Source organism: Lonchura striata, chromosome 11 (genome assembly GCF_050655825.1).
Source record: "Lonchura striata isolate lonStrDom1 chromosome 11, ASM5065582v1, whole genome shotgun sequence".
Lineage (NCBI taxonomy): Eukaryota > Metazoa > Chordata > Aves > Passeriformes > Estrildidae > Lonchura > Lonchura striata.
The window spans coordinates 11,169,424-11,186,591 of NC_140713.1; the positions used below are offsets into that span (position 1 = coordinate 11,169,424).

A 17,168-nucleotide genomic window follows, 5' to 3' on the forward strand; every position below is an offset into this window, starting at 1 on the left:
ATGTTCCCTAGTATTTCCCAAACAAGCAAAACAACAACTGAAGTTTCATTTCACCCATGACTACTTTTCAGCAATTTTCTGGTGCAATCCAGAATAATTTATTTTACATTTTTTTGAATAACAGAAGTGTGTAGTAACAGTTGCTTATAAGTTCCACAGTTTCATTCCAGAGAGGTACTCTGGGCTTCCCTTCAAGAAAAACGACCACCAGGAACCAAACTGAATCACTTGAAGATTATTGTCACTAATTTGTCATTCTCTTTTCATTTGTAAAATTCAGACTGTTGACAGGTAGCTAGACTACATGCCCCCATATCTCACTCTGATTTCATAACCACATACACACATAATATAAATTTTGTCTTTGTTTAAATGTATCACTGATTGCTCCTCTTACTGCAAAGTGCACAGCATGGCTGCTCTCAGGCTAAAGGTGCTACACCAGAATATCTGTATTAAATGTACCCAGCAATTATTGCATGCATTTCATCACTGTTGACTTCAACATAGCTAATTCTCATTAAGATGCAAATCTAATGAGTCACAGTAATTAGAAGGAAAAAAGTTTGTGACTCAGGAGCAAGTTCTGATTGGGTGCTCTAATGTTTATTTGGGATGGGTCTGGGGTCATTCTCCTCAGTGCCCTCAAGAGCCATTTAGAGCTGTAACTCTGCAATGCTGTTTTGTATCCAAAGGGAAATGTGCTTATTATGACAGAGTTCTAGGAAATATTTTCTTGGTTTATGTGTTTTTCTATGGAATAATTCCTAACATATTCCCTATTCTACTCACAGATAACCATGGTTTCAGGAAAAGTAAAAAACCAAAACAACAACAACCAAAAAAAAAAAAAAAAAAAAAAAAACCCAAAACAAAACAAAAACAAACAAACAAAAAAAAACAAAACCAAAAAACCCAACCAAAACCAACCAAATAAAAAGTCTTCTTTCATAACCAAAATAAATATTCATTTATGTCTTGGGATACCTGCTAAGACAAAGAACAGATGGGTTCATGTGTCCATACTGAACATCACAAAAAGGGCTGGGGGCTGTGTTTCACCCAGGTATCTCTTTTCTCTTGTCTTTTTAGGGACAGTACAATATGACAATGGTACATGATGGCAGCAGAACCAGCAGACAGCATCTGCCTCTCCAAAGAAGTTTGCCAGCCCCATCCCACACCTTTCAGAAAGAACCAGGGCTTCACAGAATCCCAGCCAATGTTTCAGCCTCAGTGTGCTCTATATTTAAACTGAAAAATCTTTATCTATTGTTATCATTAAATTTTGTCCCTTCTGGAGTCAATAGCTTGTCTTTTTCAAGGAGAAAAGCAGAGAAACATATAATCAAGGCAAGAGGCTGCAGAGGTGGATGTTTCACTCTATTATGGACTTCATTTAATTAAAGTCTCTTAACCTGCTCTTAATCAAAGCAAATGGCAAGTGGCATGCTCAGCAGATGGATGCAGCTGTGCATAACAACCATGCAGGTGTTTAATTTTATATTTGGCAAGTACAGCAAGCAGCATTCAAACATTTGAAGAGAAAGGGATGGTTAGTGAGGGAGGGTTTCTAAGACACATTTCAGTGAAAAAGGGAGATTATTCTGCCACTATTAAGTTACTCAATCAACTTCACCAGTTTTGTGTTAAATCCCAGTTTGAATTACAGGGGCAGATGTATAATCTGTGAGGCTTTCCAGAGTAATCCCTCTCTCCTGCCCCTCCACCCCCAGATTTTTTTAAAGGCTAACTGTACTAAAGTGCAGATTTCTGTCTTCTCAGACACCCAAAAATGTTCACTTTGTGTGTCCCTCATTCCCAATAAAAAAAGACAATGAATGAGCCAGAAGTGACAGATTCAAACACATTGTAGGTAGAAATTTATCACTGATGAAGCCAGGAGCACCAGAAACTTATGAAGGAGGCAGTGAGAGAAAGAAACCCAAACACAGAACTTTCCAAAGCACAAATCCAGAAAAGCAATTACTGAGATTGTCACAAAATAAGAGAAAAGAATATTCATTTTAACTAGAAGTCTGCCACAAATGTAATTAAAATGAAAAAACAGTAGCTCAAAGCAAAGGAAGGCTAAATTTTGCATTTTATTAACATCAGTTTTCCCCTGCACCCCCAATAATTCACAGAATTATTTACCTGCAAGAACAAAATGGGATAAGCCCAGGGAAATGAAACATAGGCAAAATGGCAAGTATTTGGCATCTCCTGTATTAAATATTCCAAAGGAAGGAATTTTAGCAAAGGATCAACACAACCACAGCTTGAAAGGGAACATTACTGAAAGGTAAAAGTGGCAGTACCATCATCTGCATCAATAGGTGCAAACATTCAGTACAGCTACAGACAAACAAGGAGGCAGAATGTGGATGAGGCAGAATATGCAATTTCAAAACATGTGAGTCAGTGTTGGTGTTAAAGTGATTCAGAGACTGCCACGATTATTTTTCCACTCATTTTCACTTACTACAGTAGGTTAGCTTAAAATAGATTACACACTTTCATAATATTTCTTTCCCACATGTTCCCCTGATATACTATAGTCTTTCAAATTAAAATAGAAATATCCATCACATTCCCTCTGTGTTTTTCCATGCACAGAAAGAAGTTCAAATATCCTTGTTTAACAATCTGAATATAAAGAGGAAAGGAGCTGCTTAAGAATTCCTTCCATCAGTATTTCTCAGACATATTGAAAATAAACCTCACTTTTAGCTCTATTTCCATCTGCCTGCAAACTCTGAGATAGCTGGTAGATTATTTTGAACACTTTAAAGCTTTTTCTGCTCATTTCCAGTTCTTTTGGCATTCTTCTGTAGTCTTCAAGAAGTGGGACACCCCACAGCTGGAGAAACAGTGGTTTAGATAAGCATCACAATCAAAGCACACAGAATTTTAACAAAGAAAATTACTCAATAAGGCTCCTTGTACTAAGTTGGAGGTTTATAAACACATGGTATCTTTCTTATGCAATAAAAGAAATATTTCTTTTGCTTTCAGTCAGATTAATTGTCAATCCACCCAATTCAGATGCTCTAGGAGCCCTTTATGTGTCTGTGATTTCCATGGTAACAAATGAAACACCAACCACCCAGAACCCTCCAACAAGTCCTGTGCCAAGAAGTTAAACAGATCTACAGGTGAACTGCCAGAAGATCAAGTTCTGAGAGCACTGCTGTGAAAAACTTCCCTTTTCTGGCTTCAGTTTTGTGGTATTTGCATTTTTACTTTGATATGTCTGAAGAAAAGCCCATGACTCAAAACACCTTTAACCAGTTCTCCCATTCTAATAGCCAGATTTCAAACAAATAAAAGATGGGTGAATACTCTTTTCCCAAAGAACACTGATCAAATTAATTACCATCAGCTAGTTTGTTACACAGATGACAACAATCTATAAAACTACCACCCAACAGTAGCTTCTTTATCTACCAATGATGCAAAAAAGGTTACCCTCAGGTTTCAAAATATCTAATTTATCTGAAAAGGGTCTTGCTGCTGTCTCTGTGGAGGCAAGGGTCACAAGGTGGCACATTTGAAGGCTGCACCTATTTCCAGTGGCACAGAGTTCCTCCAGAACTGACAGGAGCCACCCTGGGACACCCACTGGCATCTCCCACAGAACAAGATTATTAGTGCAATAAATTCTAATGATTAGAAACACCCTTACGTTGTTCTAAGTAAGTATTTATGTTCTAAAATTTGTCAAAGATAATTGCCTGGATGGTTTGAAATGCAAGTTTTTAATGGCAAGCATTTTAAACACAGAGAAGTCATTGAGAAAGAAGAAAATTAAAATAATAAAGTGACTTGATTTACCTATAGTCTGTAGCATAAATGAGGTGCAAAGGGCCATTATACTCAAAGCATATACATGTGAGAAAAAGGTATAATTCATCACACATTCCTTAAAAACACATTATTCAGCATTTTGAGTTACAAAAATTTTTATGTTTTGTTTCTGCAAGCATAACATGATTTTGTTAAATATTTAAAGGTTTCCTTCTCAGCAATAAGCAAATACTGTATTTGTATAGCTGTACCTTGGAGAATTACAAATATAAACAGAAAAAGCATTCAGGTCAAAATAAAAATAAAATTAGAGTCTAAAATGTTTGTAGGAAATAACACAATTTGTATTTACCTAATTCATGTAGAATTAAAGTAGAAGCAGCTGTGTATCCAAAGCAAACTTTTATGACAACATATACTTCCATAAATAACATATCTAACTAAACTATTCTAGCCATATTTGCATTTCAGAGTGATTATTTTTTGCAGCTAGCATATTAATTTCCTTAAAATTAATAATTTATTATGGTTTTTTTTCATTTCTCCCTTGTGTGTATTTTCAAGCAAATGGTATCCTAAGGCTTGAATAATTGCCAGCCAAATAGTCAGCAGTTACCTTGATCTTTGCTCAAGCTACATGTACATGTGTGTGTTATCAGAGCTTCCCTGTAATTTCTTCAGCAGACAATAGTAGATAAGACTAAAAAATAAAGTTACAAGCTGATTCAAATTCTTTTAGAGTCACTGTGATCCACAGTTTTGATAGCAACAATATGCAGTGGTATAGGGACTTTTTTTTTTGATCTCTGCAGATTATTTGTGCCTATAATTTCCAACTACATTCTCTAATTTTGTCACAGACAGTGGCAGAGCCAGGTCAAACACAGGAATGTGCTTTTGAGCCCCTGAAACAGGGGCTGCAGTCAATGAAACAGAGCTGGAGTCATGGCAAGCAACATTCCACCTTTAAGAAAAATAAATCCTGATGACTCCAGCAGATGCTGCTATTTTCAAGGGCCATTTCAGGTTTTGTGCTGGCACATCCCTTCTCTCCTGGCAGCAAACCTCCTCCATCCTTGCCTCCACAAAGTGGAGCCACAGCCTCCCACCCCAGCAGCTCCTCAACTCAGGGATCAGCAGGGGCAGCCACAGATGGAGCAGTAATTTATGGGGTTTGCCCCACTGTTCTTGATTGGAAATAGATTATACTTTTGGTTGAAATTAAGGGAAAGGGGGAAGGGGAAAAAAGATTAGAAAAGGCTAATACAATAGTTGGTCTTCTAGTCAGCAAGTCAAGAGACACGAACTCTCCACTCAAAGCCACCTGGTTTTGTTCCGTGTGCTTAGAGCAAAATCTACAGAGAGTGCCTTTAAATGGCCATACTTGAAAATGTAGTTTTTCAGTTTGCCCCTCCTGTTTGGTTTGGGCAGAAGCAAAGCCAGGCTCAGCAGAGCTGAGGGAACACAATGCACAGGCTGTCAGTGGAATGCTGAGTGCTCTGTGAGCCCTGAAGCTCTTTGGCCCCAAGGACCTGCCAGGGGCAGATCCAAGAGGGGTCTGAAGGAGCACACTGGGACAGGGTCCCACTCCCACTGCTGGTGCAGACTTTGTGGCACACTGATAAATACAATCCACTGGGGAAGAAAAGACCTATTGTCCATAAAGGGACATTTATGTGTCTCAGTGTCTGAAGGCAAACTGGATAAAGGTCCTCAGTGACTACAGAATACCCGGAGCAAAGAAGTGCTTTCAGTGACATCCCTCAAAAATGAACAAACCAAACCCCAAAAATGTATCAGGAATGACCACGTGAAGCCAAATATGGCTCAGCTGTGCCCAGGCAGGACCCCTGTGTCTGGGGACATGCATGGCAGGGTGGGACAGCAGTGCAAGGAAGCACAGCCCTCTCCTGGCTGCCCTGTGCCCTGGTGTCCCCCAGCTTTGCAGCCCTGCAGCATGTGCTGAGTGCAGCTGTTTCCCTGCCCAGACACCTCCAGCCCCTCTGGGTGAGAATTAGGAAGATGCTCACCCTGATAAATTATTAGCTTCAAAAGAAAACAATCTGTTGGGAAACTGAGTGTGAAGCAAGCTGCTGCTTGCTATGCTTCAGTTAAGTGGAATCCTTGGAAAACATCAGAATCTGAGTATTTATTGTAGTTCAGTATAGAAACTACACTTCATAGGCAGTATTTACTGTCTCCCAGCTTCAGCAGATAACATACAGCCTGCAAATGGATATGAGAGTCAGCTCTTCCAGAGGGAAGAAAAATGCATTTCCTTCCCTGTAAACTACATGTAAACACAAAATGGAACTACCCAGGCAGTAAATGGATTTCTCTTTCCTTTCCAACTTGCAAAACATACCCTTGATACAATAAGCAATGCAGAAGGGTACAAATTGCATAATACTGCTATTTCTTAGACAGACTTCCTAAGTATGAATGTTAAATAGATACTTGCACCAACTTCTAGACCTAAACCTGTCAGCTTTCCTTATAATCACTTTAAACATTTAAAAAATTCAGGAAGTTTCCTAAGGACTAAAGCATTTGTAGTTACAGCATAAGCTGAAGATGGAATTCACTGCTGTTGTTCTGCACCTAATGTTTGCACAAGACTAATCGATTGAGACATTCCCAGATGGTTTTAACATTTAACAGCATCTATATAATGACAGTCAGAATTTTTAATACTCATAGAGGCACAGAAGAGTGGCATCAATAAGACAAATTGTATGAGTAACTGGCATTAGAATGCACTGGCAATGCACCCAAAAAGTTATTTTTAAAGACTGCGACAAGAAATATTCCAATTAGGCTACATAAATTACCAGAATGTAGCCATCATTACTGAAAAGAGAATTTCCCTTGTTACCATAAAAAGAATTCATTGTACTGACTGAAGAAATAGATACTCTTTTGACTTACTAATAAAATAAATATAACAAGTTATAATTAAATGGATCTTAAACTGCAACAATTACTTAGACACAATGAACAGACAGGCACAGGTGAACACTACACACATCGAAGCATGCAGTGAAGAAAATGAGGATAAATGCTTGCTCTCTCAAATGCTGTGTGTTCAAGTAAGCAGCCTGATTTCAGCTCAGCCAACCAACATAGTTGATGTAATTAAACAGTGATACAGGTTTATTATATTACCAAATGGAAAGCTGAAGACAGGTCTGAACAGCACTAAAAGAAGATTTAATTAAGTCTAGAAGATCTAATTATGCAAGCTGGAACCACAGTGTAGGAGCTGGATCTGTTCAGCTTTGACACTTCTTTCCAGCTTTTTATTCTAGAATTTCAAAGATTATTTTTAAAATGGTTAAGAAGGAAAAAAGGAACAGTTGGTCTGAAGTAATGAATTTTTCACTTCAAGAAAGAGAAAGGTACACTGCAACAGAATAATGGCAGCTGCACCAGAGACGAGCTTTTATATTTAACCTCTCAACAAGCAGAATATTCATTGCCTTTCATAAATGGAAGTGTGAAAACCTAAGGAAATCTCATTGTTAGATCCCCCTTCCTGGTGCACTTCAGGTTGACAAGCCCGTGCCTAAAGCCCCTGACCCCCGTGAGCTCAGCTGAGAGCCCTGAGCTCGCCCAAGGACACTGCCCTGTCCCTTTGTCCCTTCGCTGTCCTGGGGGCAGTAGGTGGCCAGGTGGCCTCGTCCCTGCCTGGCTGTCCCCTCAGCCCATGCCTTTCCCAGGGTGACAGCCCCAGTGGAGCTGCAGCAGCTCCATTCTGCCTCCATGGGCTCCCCTCTGCTCTGTTCTCCCCCTCCTGCAGGAGCCCTGGGAAGCTGCTCCTGCTCTCCTGGGGCCTGAGCCATTAGCTCCGCAGGCTCTTCTCGGGATAAAACCTCCTCTTGCAACAGCAGAAGTTAAAAATCAAATCTATGGCAATGTTGGCATTTTCCCTCAGGAAGGGTTCTGTGCTCCAGACCGTGCATGCTGTAAGCATTGCCACCCCCCAAAAAAAGGACAGGGCAAGAAATATGGGAAGAGAGTGGCAGTGTGAGCTCAGAGCTGCTGGGCTGCTCAGTTCAGTGGGGCCACACAGCACCAGTGATGTGCTGCTCCAGCCCCTCTGCCAGCCGTGCTCCTCTTGCACCAGCTGCAGTTTCATTAGCTGTCATTTAAAAGTATGATGATAAATGCTTTTAGTGAATACACAGGTGACATTTTAAGGCTGTCGGTGGAATAAACTGGTGTTAAGGTACATTCCTCATTATCTAGTTTTGTCCAGAATACTCAAATTAGTTTCTCCAGAGGTTTTGGTTTTTTTCTGGTTTCTGTTTGGTAGTTGCCTCTGTGCTTGATCAGTGATTTCTTTTTGCTCCCTTAGCTCTTGTCTATACAATGACATGCTTAGACACATCTGAGAAATTCAAGTGTCTTGTTCTCCTCACTCATGTCTATCTCAATTCAATTCTCTTTCAGTTCTCTTTTCCTCTCAGACAATTCCTTGTTAGTATAAATCACCTGTCACTTATCTTGATAGATTTAGTTGGATCCAAACTGAGAAAGCTGAGATAATTCTTGGTTCTCAGCATAGCATTTTTCTTTTACCATTCTGACATTCCCCATAGAAATACTACAGTTTCCAAACTCCATTTTAATATCATAGATTGTAAAATTACAGCCCTGTTAAAAAGTCTAAGGGAGATTTCTGGTTGCTCAGTAGGTGTTCTGAAGTCCTCTTTTTATCCATGCTTTTCATTGCCTGCCAAAGAAATGTATTTTCATGTACACCATTATAGGGAAAGATTCCACAAGCTGAAAAAATATGCCTGTGGAGTGTCATAATACTGTTCACCTTTATTGACTAAAATATGAAACTACAGTAAAACTTTAAAATTTGGGGTTTATCCTGAGAACTACACAGTACTTAGACTGTTTTCAAGGCAGGGCTTAGGGAGGCCAGCCTGGACCCCCTGCACAGGGAGGCCAGGTTGAGCCCTTCTCCCTTCTCCCACTTCTCCCTCCAGCCCATGGAGCTGCTTGTTAGTGTAAAATCTCACATCCATGTGTGAGCACAGAGCAGAGCTTTAACACTTCTTTTTTTGGGTAGTGTTTTATCTTTTTCCCTTTCTCAAGTGGTTGGATTAGGGGCTTTTTGGACCCCATGCGCCACCTCCCTCCCACCTGGCAGGGTGACAGGAACTTCCCTGAGGATCTCCAGAGCTGTAGCTCATGCCAAGACTGCCTTTGTCATCACAAGAGTAAACATTTAGTAACAAGCTACAGATATTTGAGTCAGACTATGAACACCTCACTAGTATCATCAAGTTAACACTATGGCACAAATGAATGAAATGGAAGATAAATGTGGAAAACACTGCAACCATTCCAAGTATCAATTTTTTTAAAAATGCACTTTTCTAAATACTGGTACAAATCCCTGAAGTTTGAAGAGGCTTCCCCTCCACAAAAAACATTATGAATAGTTTATGGCTCATTATAACATGATGATATGGCATGATTTGGGCAGACATTATTCCATTAGGCCTTCAGGGATTTGGGTAGAATCCTTTTGGATGAATGAAATCAGACCTTTGGTTCTCATATATTCCTAAAATCATACCATGGTTGTTGGTTCAATTATACTTTTTTAAGTACTCCTCAAATACAAAATGATAAAAACTTCTTCAGCGATATCTTTACAATTGTGGTAATGTGTTATGAATTTAATTCCAGCACACTCAGGCTGAAGGTGCCCATTTTCACCCTCATTTAATACATTATCCCCTGGAGGATTCATTTTGACAAAGAGAGTAATAGCTGAAAATAGCTTCAAAAATGATGATACACTGCAAGCAATGCCCTTAATTGTGAAAAAGTTCATCATTTTGGAAGCAGGGACTTGATTATGGTTGTAATTTTTAAAATTCATTGCCCACTATTCTAAAATATCCAAGCTACTGAGGAATAGCAATGCCCTTCTGGTAGGGCTGGCAAGATCTTCACCATATGGAGATTATCCCCAGTGCAATATAACATGATGAACTCAAAGCCCATTAAAAGCACTGCTGAAAGAACACAGGAAATCCTGGGCTTAAGAAAATCTAGAAGGGGAAGGATGTTATTTAATTTTATTGACATGTTAGGGACACTTACTTTATTCTTAAATTTCATGCTATAATTTTTAATCAGATACCAGTGTATTTATATGTGCAAATATCTCAGCAGATTGGGAACAAAAGAGGGAGAAGAACCAAGGCTCTGTCTTCAAGTGTAGGAGACAAGTAATATTGACTGCAAAACAGAGTGTGCTGACAATGCAAGTCTATAAATGGTTGAGCATCTTGTCTGTGGTTTTGCAAAGTTTGCTTTCACTCTCCTATGTGATTAAAAAAAGTAAATATAACCTATATGCAAAAAAAAATTATACATTAAAAAAATTGCACTTTTGGCTCTACCAATGGTAAGCAGTTATATGAACTACAAATATAGTTCTACCATTTATTTTATTAAATGCTTTTCAAACAAATGACTTTCCATTCATTATACTTGCTGTTTATAATGGAATTGCATTGCTAGGAGACTGAGAAAATAAAAAAAAAAATCAGGACATCTCTGTTGAAAACCCACTGATATATTTTATAAAATGCAGATACATCACAATCTGTGTTAGATTAAAAAAATGGCCCTTCTGATGATTGTCTGTAGTTAATGAAGAGTAGCACACAAGAATTATTCTAATGATTTGGCTTAATTCTCTCAGAATTATGCTCTTACTCTTCCATAATTCTGCTATTTATAGCATCTGAATGTAGAAGTTAGTTCTGCTATGGGTCAATTGGATCCTGAACATTTTGGCCACGACCCCAGGAAGGAATAGACACATTTTAGCAGATACAACCTACTGGCACCTCTGATAAGTTATTTACATGTAGTAGTGAGAAGTTACTTATGCTTGCCATTAAGCATACGAATGTATTGAATTTGCTAGGCTAAGATACTATAGCCCCTCAGAAGATAGGCATCAATTCTACACCATTTTACAGACAGGAAAACCATGCAGCAAGTCAGTGAAAAATTCTGGACCAGAAGAGTCAAATCCAGCCAATTTTTCCCATCCTGCTTGCCCAGACTGTATCATTCTCTTACTCTTTATGCATCAGAAATCTCACAAATTTTTTGGTTCTGTTTTGGTTTGGTTTTTACTTTTTTTTTCTCCAATTAGAACTGTATTAACCACGTTTTATAGAGATTGCTTCAGTTTTGCATTCTGCTTACAACTAACAGCAATTCTTCTCTCTCTTTCAGAGTATGTGGCTTGTGGACATATCTTGATCCCAGTGTTGCAGAAACTGATTTCCTCTTTGTTATAAAATCCCTACAAAACTGTTTGTGCCAATATCCAGATATTTCTGTAGCCTCTACTAATGCTTGTGCTGTAACAGTCACCTTTCCCTGTGCCACTTTCTCAGCTGTTGAAGGCATCAATTAGTCAATCACTTTTCACATTGCTCTCGAGCATCTTCTAGACATGGTTTCCTCTGTGCCGTACTTAACTTGACCCACTCTAAACCCACACCTTACAAACCATTTCATTATAGCAGAAGAGTAAGATCTGAACTGGATTATCTGGTCATCTCTGGCACTCCTCCTCAACTGAAATCTCAGTAAAAGAGATCCACTAATTTCCTCCCTGGGGCAGAAATGTTCTTGTTGCTGTTAATACATAGCTTACAGGAAGCCATGCATCCATGAAATGCAAGACACTGAAAATAAGAAAACTGCTCTGCTACAAGCCTCTGATCTCCACTGTGCTCCTTGTTTACACAATTGACACACAGATTTATAGGTATTTTCATTTAAAATTCTTACCCTTTCCTTGAAAATCTAGTTTGTGTTTAGCCGCAGTGGTGAAAAGCAGAGAGAAAATGAAACAGTGGGAAAAGCTTTTCTTTACAGAAGCAACTGAGTGGCATGCACACAGATCCCATGGACTGAACCACCCCTTCAGCCAGCCAGAGACAGGTGGGCACAGGAAATCAAACCATCCTCTGCACAGACTGCACAGGCTCTGCAGGGAGATCCCTGCCCCTGGTCCTGCACTGGGACCACAGGGTATGCACCTCAAAACCACAGGCACAGGCCACCTGCAACAGGTAAAAGTTCAGCTCAGAGTCATATGTCTATTTTTTTAAACTCTGTGAACACAACAGCAAAATTTAAAAGCATTATAGCTTCCCTAACACTTTGGAAACAAACAGAAAGCTGTGGTACATGGCGAGAAATTCTGCTAGAGAGAACAGCAACAGCTCAGAGTCAGCAAAGAGATCACTATTATTACTCCCTCAGGGTAGCACAGAATAATAGGAGCTCATTTGGAAACAGATAAAACCATGTGGCTGAAATAAGTTGAGCCTCTAAGTTGACTCCGACCTGTAAAAGACATGGCTGGTTCTTTTAGCAATATCTGCAATACAGTTTTATGGTGCACACTCAGTCTGGCTGTAAAAAGAGATGTTACAGATGAAATAAAAAAAAGATTCATTCAAAATAATATTGATCAAATTGCAAGATCAGTGAACAGTGAAACAAGCACATTTTCCTGTAGGTCTTTGTCACTGATTGACTGTAGAGCCATTAGTGTGAATGTGCTTTCCTAATGGGTGAGCAGAATTGACTTCTGAATGACAATGTTTTTTCTCCAGGCTTACAGGGCCCCAAAAGTGCAAGCTTTGCTGGACTTTAAAGAACAAAGTTCCTCACTGCCCCAGAGAGAATTCAATTGCTATTTGCAAAGAAAGTATATTTGACAGTAACGAATATTTTAATTGTAACAGTGAAGTAGAAGGCAAATATAAACCCTTGTCAAAAAGCAAGCCAATATCCATTCCAAGTGGGCTTCTGCATGTTGCTTCTGATTTTTTATGTATCAATTACATGGGCATATCACTCTGTATCTCATCAACAGTAGCTCAGCCATCTCTAGCAGGCATGCTAGCTCTCCAAGAGCATTCAAAGCACCTTTAAATGTGAGGAAGCAGGTTCCAACTTCAGTAGACAACGTGAAGAACTGAAAAGAACTAACAATTCTTCAGCCAAATGACAGTGGTGCAGCAGTGACACGGCTTAAAAGGACTTCTTAAATGTGCACAAACACCACCAGCTGCAAAAATTTCCCCTTTACCACTGGTTTCACACAGCACACGGGAGCAGATGTGAGCCAGGGGCTGCAGCCGGGACCAGAGGAAGCTGGGAATGCTCAGGGGAATCTCTCCAGTGGCCACATCAGCCCAGAGCAGGAGCCTCTTGCTGCTCTGAGGGCACCCAGGGGTGATGCCTCAGGTTTTAGCTTTTATATTTTTCAGATTCTGTACTGCTTTAATGTGTACACTGCGTTAGTCTGAGCTTCACATGAGGGGATGCTGAGCTCTCTTCACAGAGCAGGGAGACAAAACAATTCCTGCTCTAGCTGGGGACCAAGGACAAATGACCCAAATCTCAGCCCAAGAGCACAAACAGCGTTGGCTGGAGAGAGAAAAACAAGCAGGGTGGGACTGATGGGCTGAAGCTGGAATGAGACAATGAACTCCAAAGTGCAAGTGGAGCAGAACTTATAAAAGTGAGAGACCTTGTGACCAGTCGTGCATTTTGTGACCATTTTGGTTCATCTTGGGTGCAGCCCTGGCTGGGCTCTTGTGCTGCCCAAGTTGGATCCATGGAGGAAATCCTTTTAATCAATCCCTGCTTTATTCTTTAACTCTGTCCAGCCTCTGTTTCAGGCCAGCCTTCACAAGGCATCAGTGGGAATGGCTTTCTTCATATGGGCAGTCCAGCACATGGAATTGTTCAGCCCCACTCTGCACCATCACACAGGTTCAGAAATCAATGGAGAATAAAAGAAAACTCAACTTTGTACCAGACCAGCACAGCTGCCAGGGGTCCCACAGAATATTAAACAATTAGTTTTTGCAGAGCATTATAGGCAGAAACCTTGAAGGCTCATGAGGTTTAAAGCCAGTATTTCACTGTCAGAGACAAGAAACTGCTCTGGTTATTGCTCATAGTGACTTCATGTCCAGTTAACAACCATACCAAATAAATTATCTGTCACTTCTGATATTCCTGTCATTTGCAGAGATACTGCAAATTTTCACGCATATATATAGTGGGTAATTTATCAGACATGCTGATAAGAACTCAGACAATCTAGAGAGCACTAAATCCTCAACCACTGCTGAGCTGCACTACAGAAAACCTGAAAGACTGGAGAGGAACACTATTGCCCAGCTGGTTTTTACTCTGCACTCACAAGCGATTGGGATATCACAGATTATTCTTCAGGATTTCACCTAGAAAGTGCAGTTCAATTTAAATAATCTGATAAATATTCTTGAACCAATGTAACAGATTGTTACAATACCTGGCACTAAAATTTAGGAGCAGATAGCTGCAAAGAAAATTAAAGGTGTTTTTCTCTACTAATCAGGAAGCAAAAAAAAAAAGAGTCCCTTTGGCTTTTATCAGAAGTTTCCCACTTAGTGCCTCAGCCAATGAAACATGATGCACTGGCAGTGGCATTTCTTTTACTTACAAACCTCATCAGAAAGAAGATGCATTTTGGGATTAATTTTACAGTTACCACAGAGTCTTATCCTTATTTACCTCCTAAGCTGTTTTTTTCTTTTTATTTTTAAATTTAAATTTCATAAATTACACACAATTAAAACATAAAACATATATTAAAATCACTTCCATTTTCAGCCTGACATTAATAAAAATGCACTGGCAAGCTTCCTTGTCAGAGACTACTAAAATATATAAATACATAAACTTTAAAAAATCAACCTAAATAGATTGATTTAATGATGAAGTAAATTATTCAACACTGATAGGGATCAAGGGGGACCCAACAAAAATAGGAAATATTTAAATATAGATTGCAAATATGCATGCATTTCACTGAAAAAAAGAAAGAGGCAAGTGTGTGTTTTGTCTGTCATATAAAAATATATATTACATGGTGAGAATAGATATGTGATATATATAAACACACACACAGACACATCTGCCCCCAAGAGTGCTGCTTAATTGCCAACCTGAACAGCAAAAGTAAAGTGACACTTACTCTCAATATATGTATTTGGTAAAAAGCCTGTTGTGCAGGAAATTGGGGTGATGACTCCAGGAGGTGAACTCTTAATAACAATATAATGCCAAGGAGTACAGTATTAAGAAGCCCTATAACCAGAAAGTTATTTTTGTACTGATGGGCACAGATTGTGCCAGATTCCTGGTTCCAGTTTTCAGAGTCAGATGTTTTTCCTTTGTTTGAAGACTAAATTCTCAGCTATCTACAAGGAGGACAAGTTTGGTTTTGCAATCCTAAATCAAGGAGCCTTTCCTTTTCTATTCAGTCCTTTTCCAACTCCCTGTTGTGACCACTTGCCTGTCACTGAGTTAAAGAGAGCAAACAGGTTAGATTCCTTACAACACCTCCCCTCCTCCAGAAAGGTTTCCAACAGGCTTTGCAGAACTTGGCTTCAAAGAGCTGAGTGGTCCCAGCTGCTGATAAAATTAATAGCAAATGAGTGCACTGCAGCTTGCAGAATTATGTCCATTCTATAACACTCAGGCACTTTGTCAGTGCAGAAATTTAACCACCCCCAGAATAAAATATAGAGGAACAAGAACATCTTTCCCCCTTATTCTTCAAATGCAGCACCACATCCCAAGTGGGAAGGGAAGGGAAGGGGAAAACCAGGTTTGAACATCTGCCTCTGAAACAGTTTCCTGCTCCAAACCTCAACAAGTGTAGCATTAAAGAGAAGGAGGAAAAGCAAAAAAAAAACACCACCAAAACCAAAAGAAGCCTCTAAGTTCAAAAATTAAGCTTCATTAGAGTTTGAAATAACTGATACACTGCATAGGACATTCTCTCCAAAAATTCATCCCTGTACAGATAATAAAATGCAATAGAATCACAAAAATCAAAGTAGGTGCAGCTGGTTCTTTTCATACATTTTGAAAGCATAAGAAAATGATATCAAGTACATTATGAAACAGATGTTCTATATTAAATAGATGTTCTGCTAATTTAAGAGGAAATTCAAAGCAGATATTAAAGAGCTATATGATGTAGAAAATTGTAGGAGACTCCTACTGATAATTGCTAATTACAAAGCATTCCTAATGCTTTGTCATGCAGGAGTTGTAGATCAATCCCTAATTCTAGACCTTATTCCATGTTATTGCTATATATAATAGTGACACATTTGTACCATTGTAGGAAAGGTTTTGTCAGCCTTTCCACCACAACCTATACTGGACTTGAAACTTTGCCATAAAAATGCACTACAGGGAATGGAAAGTCTCAGTCTGCCAAAATCACAGCAAGAATCTTGCAAATATAAAATCAAGGAAAGGCTGAGACAGGACCTGTGGAAATCTAAATTGTGTGAGGTTGCTCAGAGCTGTGCCCAAATGATACTTGATTAACTCTATGCATGGGGACTTTCCAGGGAACCTGTTCTATTATTTGATTATCCTTACAGTAAAACAAAAAATCTTATGTTTATATAGGTTGTATTTTATTACAATATACATCATATATTGTATACCAAGATGGCAAGAATTAATGTTATTGCTTGCTGACCATGATCTGATTATCTGCAAGGATGTAACCATAATTCATCACTGAGGTCCCTGTGTTTCAGTTAGGCTCCATGTATTTCTCTCATGTATTGTACTGCCGTTCTCAGTGTTAAATTTGACATGACCTGAAATTAAATTAATTTGAATTTTCAAGCCAAAAGACATGACCCTAGTGTTCAAGAAAACACTGCATACACTTTTGCCTAAAGGTGATGACTTCTCTCAGTAATCCAGCCATAAGGGAAAAAATGAGCAGTGCAATAAGATTTTCTTTAATCCTCTTGACATAAACAATGGAATCATTTTAGTGAAATTAAAAACGAAGAAATATGGCCAAGCACTTACAGTGAGAGATTTCATGTGAGTTGTCAAAAGGGTAAAATTCTAATACATAAACCAAGGAATGTGTAAATAATAAATTTTAGCATTTGAAGAACTTGCACAGGAACGGAAAATACATCTTTTTATATACAAATACCATAACACCACCTAGTAACATGCACTGCTTGTTACTAGGATTACTCATAAAATCTGGGGGTTTTTATAGAGTTTGGTTTAAGTACACTATCTGAAAATGTGCAAAAGCTAGTTAACTCATTAATCTAAACTCCATGTTGTTATAACAGGGTTTTACAATGTTTCGATCACTTTCTCTAATTACATCAGTAAAGTTCTCAACTTGGTTTTTGTTAGTCCATTGTGGAAAAGTTATTATAGTGATAAACTATTAAATC

The 17,168-nt window shown here is 38.9% G+C and overlaps 1 long non-coding RNA gene across 1 annotated transcript in view; it reads left to right on the forward strand.

Moving 5' to 3' along the window:
* LOC146766405 (uncharacterized) overlaps positions 1-16,370 on the forward strand; it is an 88,613-nt gene extending 72,243 nt beyond the window's left edge. Inside the window, exon 3 of the long non-coding RNA XR_014957848.1 lies at positions 1,093-16,370. This is a non-coding gene — a long non-coding RNA (uncharacterized LOC146766405). The remainder of the gene's footprint in view (positions 1-1,092) is intronic.
* The last annotated feature ends 798 nt before the right edge of the window (positions 16,371-17,168 follow it).